This window comes from Glycine max, chromosome 18 (genome assembly GCF_000004515.6).
Source record: "Glycine max cultivar Williams 82 chromosome 18, Glycine_max_v4.0, whole genome shotgun sequence".
NCBI classification, from domain to species: domain Eukaryota; kingdom Viridiplantae; phylum Streptophyta; class Magnoliopsida; order Fabales; family Fabaceae; genus Glycine; species Glycine max.
Window position 1 is genome coordinate 16,669,772 of NC_038254.2, and position 17,754 is coordinate 16,687,525.

A 17,754-nucleotide genomic window follows, 5' to 3' on the forward strand; every position below is an offset into this window, starting at 1 on the left:
TGCATTTTAATTATGCAAGCTAACTCCCAATCGAGTACTTGCAATTCAAAACGAAACAAATTTCATACTTCCTCCATCATTATAAACAATCAATAAATAAATCATTAACCACTTTTAAAAAAATAAAAAAATCACAAACGAAGGGAATTGGGTAACCTAACATTGTCTTCCACCAGTAAGCTTAACTTGAACGCTTTTGTCCCCAAACTTTGCAAGGTCCAAAACTATTTCTTTTCTGGCTGACTGTGTCAATTATAAAATGCACAAAATAAAAATAGTAGATCAAAAAGAGTATTCAAAACAAAAACATAAATGAAAAAGGGGGCAAAACCCTAAAAGAAGACAGAAAGATGAAATAGTTTTTTGACATTGAAGATGCGATTGGGGTTCGCTGAAACTTACCATGCTTGATTGACGTAGTGAAGGGCTTCCTTTAGTGCTACTTTGTGTCTATGCAACAATGAAGAGAGAAGTACCAAAGCAAAAGTGATAGTATACTGTGTATTTGAATATACAGAGAGATGCCTTGGAAGAAGACAGGAGTGAAGAAGAGGTAATGAGGAAGAATTGGAAGAAACAACGCAAACAAAGAGAGCGGTGAGGAATTTAGGGTTTTAATTTGCAAAACTAAGGAAGAATGATTAAAATAAGGCTAGGACTGAGAGAGGCGGTTCACATTACCTCTCGCATTCTACGTTGGTTCTACAAGAACCGATGTCGTATTGTGTTTTCAAAGAGGGGTTTTTTAAAACCGTCTTTAAAATTTTCCAATTATTAACAAAAATGCCACCGCTTTACTTACGACATCAGTTTTTATACAACTGTTGTAAAACCTGTGTCTTAAAATACCATTTTTGTGGTAGTGCATCCGCCATTACAAGGCTATCAAGAAATTGAGGAACTGCATCAAAAACTCTAATCTGATTAACTAAAGACAATCAATAATTAACAAGTCTTCGACTTCATTCTCTTCAAAGCATAATCCAAAAAATGCAGATAAACATATGCGGCATATTTTGGCCTTCATATTTGAGTGACAACTGTCAGACCCTAATTTCATCTGAGTATGATGTTTTATCATTCACCTATGATGTTTTGATCATTGCTAGTCGAATTACGGTGTTTGGCACCGATTACAGCGCGAAGCCAGGGATCACTCTGAGTTTTGATCAAGGAAACAAAAAGATACAAGGGAAAGGGGGCAAAAGGGTCATTTTGTGGATTTTTTTGGACCCAAGCTCGCCCAGGCTAGCATTTGGCTCACCTAGACCATGAAATGCCTTCAGGCCTAAGCCACCAGCTCGCCTGGGCGAGCTAATTCCTTCAGCCATAAGTAACAGGCTCGCCTAGGCGAGCTGTCCCTGCCCCAAATGGCTTTTTCCTATAAATAGCCATGAAGGGGAAGGGGCAAAGGGTTTAGAAAGTTTAGGGAGGAAGAAAAACGAAGGCATAGGAAGGAAAAAGAAGAAAAGTGAAGTCGAGATGCTGCTGAATTGCAACCAAGGATCATTCTCTACATTGATTTTCTTATTAGTCATGTACCCTGTGCAACAACCGATTAGTTCTTCTTCCTTTTCTTTTCTTTTCTTAAGAGTTGAATGTAATCCATGTACCCTTATGGGTCCTCTCTAATATTATGTATGTATTCATCTTCTCCCCTTTATCGTTGGTAATTTCATTTTATTTGTGAGGTTTAATTCTAGCCAACCACCAATGTCATTGAATCGTCTTCTTTTCTTTTGTAAGACTAGAGACTAATAAACAAAAAAACAAATAAAGGAAATCAATTCACAACCATTTTTTTTTTTTATCAAATATCACTTGAGATCGTTTCAAGGTCCAACGCCTTAACGACTCTTTGTTCGTAAATAAAATAAATCTTTCAAAAAATATAAAATCAATTTAACACACAAACATTCAGACTTAAAGAACTACGTAAGTCTGATTTCCTCATCGCACCTGGGGATACGTAGGAGCAAGGATAACACCCTTGTCGACTCAGAAAAAATAAAAAAAAATAATAATAAAAAGGGGGAAAATACATAATTTGCACACTCGATTAAAGGTTGTCGTCCCTTGTGATGAGTGCGTGGGGTGCTAATACATTCCCCATGCGTAAACAACTCCCGAACCCTTCTTTTCAAAATTCACAGACCTCTTTTTGATTTTTCTATCATTTTTCCTTAAATAAACGTTGTTGGCGATTCCTACTCGTTTTCTTTCCTATAAAACAAACCTCTTTTATTTTCTTTCGTCGTCCTATCGTGATGTTAGGTTGCGACAACAACATTGTTTGACTTTAACAGAAAAATCATTGTTGTTATTAATCAAACGTACACGTGTTATGAAATTTATTATTTTGATGAGTATTATTTTTGTTTGTTGCTTTAATTGTTATTTTTTAACAAATTTTATTAGGTTTTATTATATTATCTAATAGCTTTTCCATATTGGTTTGTTGTCACAAAATTTTATATATCTTGGATAGGAACTTTTCCCTTAAGAATGCGAATAAACTTTTGAGATGTATACATAAAGTTGTAACGAGAGAAATATATACATTTTTTAAAGTAAGATTAGATATATTTTGAGTCCATGATAAATCAGTAAATTTTATTTTGAGTTCCGAATATTTTTTTTTTGACGTTGAGTTGATAATAAAACAAAAAATTTGTTTTTGATCACTACCAGAAAAAGCATATTCGACGACGGTTCTTTGAGGCACTCAACAAAGGTTTTGAATTGTGTTTGAAACCAATATTGTGAAAAGTCAACACTTTTCACAACGATTCCTTAACCATCTTAGAATGAGAGATTCGACATCGCTTTCATGAAATCTATCTTTAAAAAATCATCATTCTAAAATGGTTTTCTTTCAAGTGAAAACCGTCTTAGAAGCATATCTTTCTAAGACGGTTTATACGAGAAAATCATCTTCGAATTTATTTTTTTAAAAAAATTGGGAATTCTAAAACGATTTTTCCAAAAAAATTTCTATGACAGTTTTTTAAAAAACCATCTTAAAATATGTTTTTAAAAAAAATAAAAAAAATTGAGGATTCTAAAAGGATTTTCTGAAAAATCATCTTGGAGAGTTTACCTTCAAAAACGATTTTTCATAAAACCTTCTTAGAATGTCTTTTTTTAAAAAAAAATTAAAAAATACCAACACTTCAATAATGCATACATTGATTGGAATATGCAATAAATGGTATTTTGTGCCACATTAATTGTGCACGAGGAAGTATAATTTTGTATAACTATAAAAACAACAGTCATGACCATGTTTTCAAGTATATCCATAATGCAGTGGCCTCTCAAAATTTAGAATTGTACGATTAAAAAACATGATAATAAGTCATTCAATCAATGCATTTTATTATATACCAATTCATAAAAACATGTTAGACAATTTCTTTGAAAAAGAACAATATCCAAAAAAGTATCTAAAGGAAAGTTGTAACTTTTAAGTAACAAAAATTTCAAAGAATATAAGGATATTTAATATTAAGCAGTAATTTTGAGTTAAATTATAACATTCCTACATTAGGAGTGTTAAGAGTTGAACTTTTACTAGTTATATTTCATAACCTAGATGATTAATATAATATAGCTAGGGGTATAATACATCAATATACTCCATGCACTTTTCTCCCCTTTCTATCAAATCCCTAAAATTACAACAAACTTAAACCTATTTGATTATTGCAACTGACACTTTTTAAAAATTTGGAACTAATAGGAAAAAAAAGATAATCCAAAATTTTTCAAGCACAATGAAAATAGAAAGATTTTAAACAAATATCTTGACAAGATAACATAGAATGGGGTTTTGATCTGTATATGTGAATGGTTCAATGTAAAAATGATTTCCATATGTTCACCCAAGTCTAATACAAAATCCAATTAAGACCATATATCAACCAGGATGGCTCAAATCAACCACAATTGGATTAAAAAAGGATAGGGAGGGTGGAAGCTTACCAATCACCAAGGAAACACACGCAATGTGCAGTGTTGGCCTTTCCTTTTGTCAATTTGTCAACTAGTTAAACAATTTTACCCATAATTGTTAGTTTTGTGTTTACTAAAAACTTACTGGATGTTGTAACATCAAAGCACTTACAAAATTTTCCTTATGATGAAGGCATCCGCCATTGGGGGGGCCCACATGGACAACATAGTGGCTACATTAAAGATGGAAAGAAAGATATGTTAAACGTGAATCAAAAGTGAAAGGTAAAAATGCCAAAGAATATTAGAGGGAGGTGGGATCAAACACTAATGTTTTTTTTCTTATTCTTCCCTTTGAATAATTTCTTTTAAAATTTGGAGTTAGAAGGCCACCTGAGTGTACTCAATAATATGACCCTCTTCATCTCACAGTCTACAACACAAGTAGTAGAAACCAAGTAGTGAAATTAGCATTGTCTAAACTCTAGTCAGTGTCTAGTTCATATTAAAATAGCAATAAATCACATTAGTGTCAAGATTGGAAATAATACCACATTTTGGTTAAGGTACAAATCACATCATGGCAAGAACCAATAATTGAGGGGAAGCACATTAGTAACAATTTGAAATTAGTAAGTACCTTCATCAATGCATATCTAAAACTTCATAGAAATACATCCTAAATCACATTCATCGACATAATCACTAGAACTTTCCCAAAGAAAAATTATCTTGGCAATATCAAGTATCAATTTGGAGGGAGCCGAAGGAAGAATTGTTTCCTAGACATTATTATGTTTTACAAAATAGAACTAAGCATTTTGAAGAACAACCAACAAAAATAAGAGGGAGCTTTTGTCAACCAGATTAAAATAAGAACATGTACTAGAGCAATCAAATTAACTACTATTATAACTACAAAAGATGAATAACTTGTCACCAACAAAGCTCATCAGGCAAAAACTAATTGAATAGAAGTTAATCTCATCACAAACACAAAACACCTATTACAACAAAGCATAAGACTTTTGTAAATGTGTTCTCTTCAACTTAATTTTTTCTTTTATAAAAAAAATCTTCCCAAACTTCAGTATTTCCAGACACTTAATTTCTATCAACTTACAGTAACATGATATGTTTTCTAAATCCTTCTTTTCCTTTTAAAGTGAAAAATGAAATTGAATAAATAAATAAATTTTCAGGATGTTAATAAGTTGGCAATGATGGCAGCCATGATCTTAGCCATAAAAGCAAGTTTCACAGCAATTGTGTTCCCAAGACATAGCAATAAAAAAAATTATCATAAAAACCCTCAAGGTTTATAAAATAAAATAACCTGAAGACAGACCAAATTGACCATAAAGAAGAAGTAAGGAAGTTATACTCTCATTTTACAAAATCTTAATTTTTCAATTTTCCAAATCCATAAGTAGTTGTCAAGTAAAAATCCAATTTATAAATGTGTGAGACAGGGAAGTAAGGCTGAAATGTTGCATGAAATACTTATATCTTGTTTGTTCCCAAAAGAAGAAGGTTGCAACAAAACTTCAGCGATTGGTTGCTCACTGGGTTCAAAAAAGCTTGCAGCTTCTGTCAAAGAGAATAAAACAATGACAATGAGCAGTTTTTAAATTAGAGAAAATCAAATAAGTTTAAATGTGAAGCAAAGAGGTATGAATCATCTGAATAAGACATTTGAGTATAGCGGTTATTTAAAATGTATAATGTATTGTGACTTAGCATTATTGATCTTAGTGTTGACCATGTTTCCCTTGTCCAAGAAGTCCAACATAATTTCCATGCAAAAAATAAAAGTGTTAGGTATTAAAACAAGTCTACACTAGGAGAAATAAGGGAGAGAGTAAGGGATCTGTGATGGAAGTAGTGAAAGAAAGTAATGATATAATAGTTATTTGATACTAAATCATAGATGGGTTGTGTCCATAAAGAACAGACAACTGTCAGTATGTGAATGGAGAAATCTATGATTAGAGGGAGAAAGATGAATCGTGAACATTCATCAGAAGTATATTACTTTTTATTGCAATCTCTGACTATATTTACTCATTTGATCCCTATACATACACAATCTTTACCTTTTAGTCCCTACACCTAGAAATTACTCATTTTAACCCCTACACATACACTTTTTAACTCGTTTTGTCAATTAGTCCCTATACATACACTTTTTAATTTTTTTTTAGTCCCTACAATTTTGGAAGGACTAAAACAAATTAAAAAATGTATGTGTAGAGACTAAAATGTAGAGATTATGCACGTATATGAACCAAATGAGTAATTAAATATTTTTTCATTTATTTTGTTATTGGTTTTGTGTTCTGTTGAGGATTTTTCTCAATTTTAAGGAGCTAAGCTCAGTTTTTGTTCCATAAATAATACCCAATGTTTTTCAGTTTCTATCAGTTCAAAAGAATTTTTGAGAATTTATGATTAACTTACAAGATTGACAAATTGCATGTATGGATTAAGAGAATGCAATATATTATGTATTATTTATCAATCATCAAAACAAAACAAAAACCTAAAAAATAAATACCCTTACAAATTTTGCAGGCAAATTGTACCGTAGAAATTTGATAATTTTGTATCATAGAAAACCCAACAAGATCTAAAATTGCATATCAATTAGAGAAGTCCAATGCCACTTACCTCCAAGTATTTGTAAGACAATTGCTTAGGAGAAACCAAAAGTCTTTCTATATTATCATCCCCAATCACCTTAAGTCTTCAATCCCTGCCATTAAGCTACACAATATAAACAATCAAACACACTCTTTCTTTTCTTACATCTCTCTTCCTTCAGCCTATATATCTAGATCACACTCTTTTATTAATTAGGTGCAAGAGCATGACAAACATTGCCTTTTACTTACATTGTTTTTTATGAGTCGTTGGTTTACAAAGCTTAATGAAGCTTACTTCATCATCACAGATTAGTCCTTCGGTTTATGTCATTCGTTTATCTATATTGGAAGCTGCACTTCCGTAGTCCTTCTCTAAGTTTTCTACCTGACCAAATTTAAATAAATTCTAAATCTTAAAATGAATAGGGAGGTTTGTTGGATTCTCTAAATGCACTGCATTAAAAAAAGTAGTTACAACTCAACTCTACAATTGATGAGAACATAGAAAGACATAAAAAAGATATAATATGTACCTCTACTAGTAGGATGTCCATTTGGTCATCAGATGTGGTTAATTGATTGAAAGCATCAATTGATGATGTTGAATTCACAATTGTCCTATCTTCGTATTCGTAAGGAAGACTGGCATTGTACTCTTGAATTGAAGCTGGTTGAAAAGAACCCTGCATTTCTCCAACAGTTTTCTCCGAGCAGCTTCTGCCTGCTCCCTCTTCTCTCTTTTGTGCGGAAGTAGTTTCTAACTACTTGAGAAATACTATCATAGCATCATCATATGTCTTACATTACGGGCTTTTATGTTCATATATCAAACGAGGAATATTATGGAGAGCACTGAGGAATGAATTGCTATTAGAAAATATAAGCTTTCAAGATGAAGTCCTGCTCATTACATTACATTTAACTTCCCACTCAAGAGATAGAGACAGAAAAACTTGGGAACGAAAAAGAAATAAATGCATAGCATAAGAAAAAAATAAATAAGAAAGTAAGTGTGTGCACATGTGCATGTGTCGAAAAAAGTAATTTTTTTAGTAGTGGATCCTTATTATTTTTTCTTTGTTCTTTTAATTTATCTATTTTTTTTTTCATTTGAGTCCTTTTAATATTTTGTATTAGATCCTTTGAAAATTATTTGATAAGGACTAATAAGAAACGATCTACATATTTTAGGGACTCAAACAAATATTTTAGAAGGACTAAAATAAAATAAAAATGACCAAAAATAATATTTTTGTTTTATTAGAGATTCAACACAACAAAAATAAAATTATTAGGGACCTAAAATAAAATTTATTAATTTATTAAGAATCCAAAATATATTTATGCTTAAAGTAATATACATTTCGAAAGTTCTTATTTTATATAATCAAGAAAAAAATTATAAAAAATGTACAAGGTATATTGTCATATAAAGAATAAGAGAATCATATAAAACAATAATTCCTCAATCACTTAACAAGAGCTATACATCATTGTGAAAAAGGGGAGGACCAACCTATTCCACACAAGAACATAACCTTAACAAAATTTAACAAGTTGCTAAATCAGCTTGCTCATCTTTAAAGATTATATCATTTTGATGTAATCGAATAAATCAAATGATGGTTAACTTGGATCACCATTTATTACAAACTAGGCTTCTAAAGCCCAATTTGCCAAAATGGGCAACCTTAGCCCAAACTCCTAGCTCAAAAGGGACATTGCTTTGTGCACCTGTAGGAATCAAACTTGTGACTTTTGTATTATTAGCACAACGTTTTAACCAATTAAGCTAATAGATCAATTATATTATAAAATAATTAATGTCGCTATATATAAAAAAAATTTTAATTTATATTTAATGCACATGTAAATTTAGATAATAAATTTTGCGACAATTAATTTTGATCTAATAATTAATGTGTTTACATATATAAATTTATATGAAACCTATGATTTTTATTTACAATTTATATATGTAAGCAAATTAATTATTAGATCAAAATTAATTGTCATAAAATTTATTATCTAAATTTACATGTGCATTAAATATACATTAAAAATTTTATTGTTATACATAACGATATTAATTATTTTATAATATAATTGACCTATTAGTTCATTTAGGTAAAATATTATGCTAATAATGCAAAAGTCACAGGTTAGATTTCTACATGGGTCAATAATTTTAAATTAATTTGTAAAATATATTTTTGAAAAAAAAAATTAAAAAAAAATTGTTTGAGCCTCGTACGAATTGACAATCCGTAAGCTTCATATCGATTGACTCAATCTGTGGAGAAAGATAAAAATTAAAATTTTATGGATGAACCAACAATTCTTTTGGGTGCATAATAAAGCAATGCCGGCTCAAAAGTTGGGCTATGTATATACCTCCTTATTTTATTAGTATACCTCTATTTTTAGTTTTTGTTTAAAAATATCCTTAGTTCACAATTAAGCCTTCGGGAAAGGGGGTGTACACTCAAGAGGAGGAGTCAGATCCAAATTGAACTCGAGCCGACGCGTAGTCCACTATTCTTTGAAGATTATATTTTTTTATACAAAGAATTTGGGATAGGTGGCATTTTAAGTATTTTAGATGGATCGAATTTGAAGACTTGTGTATACTAGGTATGAATTTTAGAAGGCAAAGTTATTTTGCTATGCACAGTGGCAATCGTTCCACAAAAATCCCTTGCGAAAGACTTTTCTTTTGTACATGTGTGTGTGTCACGAATTGGGGTCGTGCAAATTGAATAAAATGGGTTATTTTTTGAGTTTTCACTTTTAATCCTTGAATAAAGTTTTTAGAATCAGATTCACAGTAGAGGTTTCTAATACCTTTGTTCCATGCAATGTTAATACCATGGTAGATAGCGATGAGCTCGGCAAAGAGACAGGTAGCAATTTCACAAGAACCCAAATAACTTGAAATCCATTGGCCTAAGGAGTCACATAGAAGACAACCAAAGACAACATTGTCGGGGTTCCCAAGGGAGCTTCCATCGGTGTTCAACTTGATGAAGTTTGATGTAGGCGGAATCCAGCGAGCACTGATGTCATGAACATGACTTGGTTTTGGGACGAAAAACTTTCTAATGATGGATTGGAGATTCCATATTTGACTGATGATGAACCAATTTTCCCATACAACATTATTGAATATCCGAGCATTACGATGTTTCCACAAAATCAAGCAGGTTACCACGAAGAGACCTCCATGAGTGCTCCCAGCATAGTGACGGATCCAGGTAGAACTATCATCATTTGCGTCGATCTGTTTGATGATGTCCAGTTGAAGGATGGACTCCTCTTGAGCTCCGATCCACACCTGTGACAAGAAGAATCTAAAGACAAATGGCGCGGTAAAGTAAAACAAGATTAGTTGGCAGGGACTTATGGCTAATGAGCCACAAGAAAAATTTAATATTTTCGGGTAACTGGAGTTTCCACAACCAGGATCCGTAACTTGCAGTGGTACCATGGGGGAGATGAGTTCTGGTGAGCTAGCCATAAGCAGATTTAGTAGAGTAGGAGCGATCCTGCCAAGCATCCCAATCTAGCATACTATTGTTGAGAGAAATGTTGTTAAATTTCTGTCTAACATCCATAGGGATCACCGTAGCAATATCATTCCAATGCCAAGTCCCAAATTATTGTTGACTAAGTGTTAGAATGTGTTTTCATCCACAATTAAAAATTATACAATGAAAAATAGTTTCTGTTGTGTATCCGAATTGAATTATATTTTTGGATTTGGATTTTGTTTTTGGCCGAAGGTGTTTTTTTTTTTTTTGGAATAAAGTACATTGAATTCAAATAAATCATTGTTATTCAATATTTATAGGAATAAAAAGAGCAGTAAATTTTCAAAAAAAATAGTATCAAGCTTGAGTTTCGAAGAAAAATATATAATGAAAACTTGATTCTATTATACATATATTCCACGGAGGATTAGGGGAAAGTGTGGTTAGAAAGGTATTTTCATTGGGGTAGGTTTAATTAGCAAGTGAGACATACCAATAACATGGCCTTTTGCTGTGAAATGCATAAAAGGAGTTTACTATTTCCACCACTTATTTTCCTATCTACACTCCCTTTTGAATATAAGTGAAAGGACAGAATTGCCCTTCCCTCTTCCCACCCCACCCCTTTCCCTTCCTTTTCAGTTTCCCTTCATTTCTTACCACCCCCATGTTATCCATTCTCTTCTCCTTCTTCTCACTCCTTTTCTTTGTCTTTCTCTTTTGCTACATTGGATTCCCTTCTCACCCCAATAATACAAAAAAATTAAAAATTTATCTTAATAATACAATCCAAAAAATATTTACACAAATGATACAAATTATTGTGTATGGTGAAAAAACAGTCTCCCAAAATTGATTTCTCACCTTCGTTTTTTTAACGTTATGAAATCGGTTTCTCAGGAACCAATTTCATAACGTGCTATTTTTTTCTATATCCATCATGCTACATTCGTTCCCCGGGAACCAATTACGTAAGGTCTTCTTTTATAAAAATAAAAAATAAAAACAATTCAGAATGCAACTTTTTATTTTTTGTTATTTATTTGAGTTTTTTTATTTTTTTAAAATAGTTTTCTATTTTTTTGTTATAGTTTTTTCAAAACTGTTCTTTTTGTTTTAATTTTTTTAGTTTACGAATTTATATATATTAATTTATAAAAATATAATTTATCTATAATAACATTTAAGAAAAATAAATATATTTAAGTGATCTAATTATTTCACTTACACAAATTAAATAAATAAAACATGTTTAATTTTAATAGTTTACATTGATGATTGATGTAAAACTATGAGTACTTAAATATGAATTAATCTACAATAGTATTTTAAAAAAAAATTAATCCATAAATGAAACTAGACAATTTTACTCATGTATCATCCCTCTCAATATTTATTTTTCCAAATTCTTAGTAATCTCATTTTATAATATAATTAGCTAATTATTAATTAATGTATCATATTAAATAGTAAAACTTAATATAAGCTGAAATTACTAATATTATTAAAAAGACAATGTGATTAAACTTAAAACGATAATCCATAAAATAAAAGAAGATTATACATAAAATTCCTAAAACATACATAATCAGTGCCATAAAAAAATAATCATAAACGATAAAATCATTGTTGAAATACACTTCATGACATATTGCACGCACGAAATACAAACTTTTTGACAAGAGGTCAATTCTCCTTCGAAAACACCTATGTCAAATATTAATAACATATGAGCATACAATACAAATATGTGAATACCAAAATTATTGGTAACCTAAAATGCAAAAACATTAGCTTGACAACATTGTATAGTATAATATTCAAATAATATTTGGAGTGAAGAGGAAAGGAACAAAACACAACTGCCCATTCAATTAAATAAAAAATAAACTCTATACGATACAAAAAGTAAGAAATTAACAACAAGAGTAAAAAACTTACCTCTAAAACTAAAACAGAACCAAATGAATGTCCGTCATATATGGACTAAAATCTTGATCTTATGCTTGTTCGTTTCATAGTGACATCAATAATCTTGGTAGGATTGTGAAATTAAAACTATCATAAATGAATATATACTACAGTGGGCTTTATCCACGCGTCTGGACAAGTCGATGGCTGCATATCTTCCCAGCAGTAACAGGAAAGGAAGTTGACGACCTCTATTGCCGAGAAGAAGACTGTTTCCCATTGGAGGATAGACTAAAAAAAACTTTTAAAAATATAGATAATGAAACACACAACACATTTCAACACATTGGAATTGATCAGTTGAGGGTATGTAATATGAGGAATTCAGGGCATGTGTTGTTACTGAAATAATGGCTGGGATGTTCACTTGGAAAAATTATAATAAGTACAGACATTGCAGAATAATCTTTGCACTCTCAGTGCAAGGAAAGCGTTATTCTGCCACAGATTAACTAGCATCTAATTCTCTATCATATTTTCCAAACCAGTTTTCTCTGTCGAGTGCCATTGCATTTTTGCAGTTTTATTCTTGATTCTTTGACTTTTTTTTTTACTTTTCGGTCATCTAAGGAAAGGGACACTAACTAATTCAGAATTCGAGGATTAGTAAAGTTTGGTAAAAAATTATTTCTCTCAAGAATAAAATTTGAATATTATCTGACCTTAATTTCATCACATATTAACCACTTATACCCAATTATTTATCAATTCTTTCACTTATTCAATTAAAAAAACGTTTTTATATCTCGTATGAGCAGATCAGGTTTAAGTGAAACTCGTCAAATCATGGTTTTTTGTTTTTTTAACAATATAAAAACGTGTATATTGTTTCAAGGCCACACTAAGGAAAATAATACTTGCACAACTAAAATGACTTATACTTTTTGTGTACAAAAAGCATGAAATACTTAATTGCTAAAAAAAACGGAAATAATCATACAAAATATAATTCTCCACAGATGCAAACGTGGAATTCTCCTCCTTGCATTACCCAAGGATTCATTTCTTGTTTTAATTTTTTCCGCTTTTAGCATTTCCTACTGTACTAAAAAAATAATGTTTTACATTCGTAATAAAATTTGATTTTAATGGTTATGTACTGTATGTAAATAAATTTGGTGAACTTGATTTAATTCTTTTAAACGACCGTACAATTACAAATCTTCGACAAGTTAGGTTTGGTGGCTTGATAAGAGACCAACCAAGGCCTTTTTAAAAGGTTTCTTTGGCAGTGTCAGCGTTTCTAATATACTCAATGTAGAAATCATGGAGTGGTATATAAGACGGTGGTTTCCAATTCGGTTCCAAGTGTGTAAATAATTAATTGATCAATATCTATGATCTATGGGTACATAATTAATTGATCAATTACCATGTCAAAATAAAGATAGCAGCCAAAATGTGTTGGTTTGAGTAAGAGGTACTCGATCAGATTACTTAAGCATAAGGTAATTTTGAGTTAGATCCTAATATTCATGTCTTGTTGGAAAGGGCTTCATTTTAGTGCCAGACCTTATCTCTCACCTATCAGATAGGATCACAAATCCTGAAGAAAGAAAAAAAAAACGACTTGTGCATTCTTTACAAATCCTGAAAAAAGTAACATGTTTGAGAAACAAAATCATAGTTAATGCTGATTAGTTTACCAATAATCTTTACAAGCGTATTCACCGTCCTTAAAATGATGAAACCTGTTTCTGTCTCTGACAATAATTTCCTTATTAAAAATTTTGGATATCAGTTTTGCTACATTATGGCAATCCCAGCAAATCCTCAGGTTCATAACAACCCTAAAGGGAACACCCTTCAAACTAATTAGCCAAAAGGCAATGGCTACCTTCTCACTATGTTTACTCAAAGCATCCTCCTTCTCCTCTTCAATATCAAAAAGCAGTGTTAGTGTTAACCACATTCCCGTCTAGTCTAAGACACTTGGATATCTCTTCCAGCTTCAATTCAATTTCACCATATCTTGGGTGAGACTTGTCCCCAACAATGAACTCATGAACTTCACCATCAACTTCTATGACACTACAACCAGGGAGCATCGATTTAAGGACATAAGCACAATCGTTCTTGTCTTCTAGTTCCACTATGTTTCTCTTTGAAAGCTCACCCGAGTTCTTTGTTTTAATACATTCTACAAGCATGAAGCAAAGCACTCCATGCACCAACATAGGCTTCATAGGCATGCTATTGATGAAGTTCAAAGCTTCCTCAAGATGCCCTGCTCTACTATACATATCAACCATTAAGCCATAATGCTTAAGTCGAGGGTCAATCCCATAAACGTTCATCATCGAGTCAAAATGCTTTCGACCTTTCTCCATCAACCCCACCACATTGCACCCTTTCAAGACAGAAATGAAGGTGACCCCATTTGGCTGAACACCCTCTCGTTTTATATCATAAAAAAGATCCAAACTCTCTTGACCAAAACCATTCATGGCCAAACCACCAATGGCACTCTCCAAGTATAAACATTTCTTTCCTTCATTCCCCAAAAAACCTCCATTGCCTTATCAACGTTCCCACATTTAGCATACATTGTTGGATCGAGTGGCTTCAGAATAATTAAGAAGGGGGGTTGAATTAATTATTCCTAAACCTTTACTAATTTAAAAATTTACTCTTCTAAGGCTTTTACTATGTTGTTAAGTGAATAAGGAGTAGAAGAGAAACTTAACCAAAAGTAAAAGCGGAAATTAAAATGCACAGCGAAAAGTAAAAGAGTAGGAAAGAAGGAGACAAACACACAAGAGTTTTTATACTGGTTCGGCAACAACCCGTGCCTACATCCAATCCCCAAGCGACCTACGGTCCTTGAGATTTCTTTCAACCTTGTAAAAATCCTTTTACAAGCAAAGATCCACGAGGGATGTATCCTCCCTTGTTCTCTTTGAACCTAGTGGATGTACCCTCCACTAGAACTGATCCACAAGAGATGTACCCTATCTTGTTCTCAGTCAAACCCAAGTAGATGTACCCTCTACTTGTACCACAAAGGATGTACCCTCCAATGTGTTAGGACAAAGATCTCAGGCGGTTAAACCTTTGATACTTTGTGAATGGGGATACAAAAGAATTCTCAGGCGGTTAGTCCTTTGAAAACTTTTGTATAAGGGAAAGGGAAGAATCAAAAGAATTCTCAGACTGTGTCGTTTTGAATTCTTTGACAAGGGAGAAGGGAGACACAAAAGAATTCAGGTGGTTAGTCCTTTGTTCTTTTGGAAAAGGGAGAAGAGAGACCCAAAAAGAATTCAGGCGGTTAGTCCTTGACGAATTCTTTTTGGCAAAGGGAGAAGAGATGAAAAAGAATGAATAACACAAGTTTTCAAGATTTAGAAAACCAGAAAACTTTTGGAAAGCTTTTGGCACAAAGAAGAAGAATAAGAAGTTCAAAGAGATTCAAGGCTTGTAAAGGATTGTATAAGATTGATTGGATTGATAGAAAGATTGATTGGATTGTTTTTAAAATGCAAAACAAAGTCTTGCTTTTATAGACTCTTCATGTCTGGTCAAGAGAACCATTTAGAAGAGTTATGACTTTTAGAAAAACTTAAAACCAATTTGAAAAAGTAAAAAAAAAAACCATTTGAAGAGTTACATCTTTTGATTTATTCAGAAACAATCACTCGTAATCGATTACCAAATCAGTGTAATCGATTACACAAAGCTTTTATGTGAAAGGATGTGACTCTTCACATTTGAATTTGAATTTCAACGTTCAAAGGCGCTGGTAATCGATTACCAAAACATTGTAATCGATTACAACTTTTTGAAATCAATTGGAACGTTGTAAATTCATTTGAAAACTTTTTCAAATCCATTTTGCTACTGGTAATCGATTACAATAATCTGGTAATCTATTACCAGAGAGTAAAAACTCTTTGGTAAACATGTTTTGAGAAAAATCCATGTACTACTCAGTTTTTGAAAAAACCTTTTCATACTTATCTTGATTAAGCCTTCTCTTGATTCTTGAATCTTGAGTCTTGAATTTTGATCTTGATTCTTGAAAGCTTGATCCTTGAATCTTGATTCTTGAAATCAACTTTCCTCTTGAATCTTGAAGTGTTATTGATTCTATCTTGAACATCTTGAACTCATTCTTTGATTGACCTTTGAGCTTTTTGTCATCACCTTTGTCATCATCTTTGCTATCATCAAAACATCTTTGAATCAATTTTGATTCATCATGAAGCTTTGCTTCTACATACATGTCACCAAGTGCAACTCCCAGTGTCACCATCATCCTAATCTTGTACCTCTCCACATAAGCATGAACCCATCTTTCATGATCCAACGCCCCCAACTGAGTACACGTAGACAAAACCAAAACCATGGACACCTCATTCAACTTCACACCCTCCATCTACATCAAATGGAACATATCCAACACCTCCCTTGACCTCCCATATTGTGCATACCCTGTGATCATCGCGTTCCATGCAACTGATCTCTCTTTGGCATTTCATCAAACATCTTCCTAGCAAAGTCAATGTTGCCACAGTTAGCACAAGCATGTAGTATGGGCATTTGAACTGAACAACCCAATTCAGCATACATGAAAACCCACTGCCCCATGAACCCACAAGCCTGTCATGTGAGCCTAGAGCTAGGCGCACGTGCGGACCAGGAAGGCAATGTAATACTCAGTTTATAAAAATAACCGTAAGGGGTTAAAAATAAAAAGGGTGGTTAGAATTTAAGCGGGTCCCATTGCTTTCATTTGTATAAATAGCAGTATCCTATTGTAATCAGATTAATTCATAAAAAATTAATAACACTTAGTCCCTTGGGACTGTTCTTCCTCGTGTGAGTTCCACGAGTGAGTTTTCCTTCTTCCTCTGTATTCTGAGTTCTTGTGTGAGGTCTTGGTTCTATGTTCTCAGAGTAGTAAGGAATCATATAGGTTGATAATCTTCAACCTAACAAGTGGTATTAGTTGACAGGTAAGGATGGGAGGCAATACAACCAATAAGGATTTGGAGCATCGGATTGAAGGTCTAGAAAAGATCTTGGAGAAATCATAGCGAGACAACTACAAGATTCATCAAGAAACTCAAGCGGCCATTGCAGAATCAGAAAAAAAAAAAAAACATCAGTTGACGATGGATTCTATGAATTCCATGATGGAGAAACTCTTCAAACAAGTTCAGTTGTTGGGTGCCAAATCAAATTCAAAAGAAGAAGAATAGGTGGGCAGTGAGGCAGGTTCCGGCAAGATTTTGGACAGAGCACAGATTATGTTCCCTACTTTTGATGGCATGAATTATCGCAAATGGAGAGCCAAAGCTGAACAGTTCTTTGAATTGGAGAATACACCACAAGCTCAATGGGGAAAGCTTTTGTTATTGTCAATGGAAGGGAAAACATTTGTTTTGCAAAGGCATTACAAGACTCATAACAGCAATAAGATGAAATGTTGGCAGCAGATTCTTCAGGATGTGGCTTCAAGATTTGACATGGGGAATTATGATGATCCCATATCAGAATTATCTAAACTACACCAAGAAGGTACCTTGCTTGATTATTTTGAAAAGTTTGATCAATTATTAGCTAGGGTAGATGTTACTGAAGAAATGGCTATTAGCTTTTTCTTGGGAGGCTTACATGCTTCATTAGAAAAATCAGTCCGTATTCATAACCCT

The 17,754-nt window shown here is 32.5% G+C and overlaps 1 pseudogene; it reads right to left on the reverse strand.

The window, feature by feature from the left end:
• Positions 1-13,742: 13,742 nt before the first annotated feature.
• LOC100803266 (putative pentatricopeptide repeat-containing protein At5g40405) lies at positions 13,743-16,687 on the reverse strand (annotated as a pseudogene).
• Positions 16,688-17,754: the final 1,067 nt, after the last annotated feature.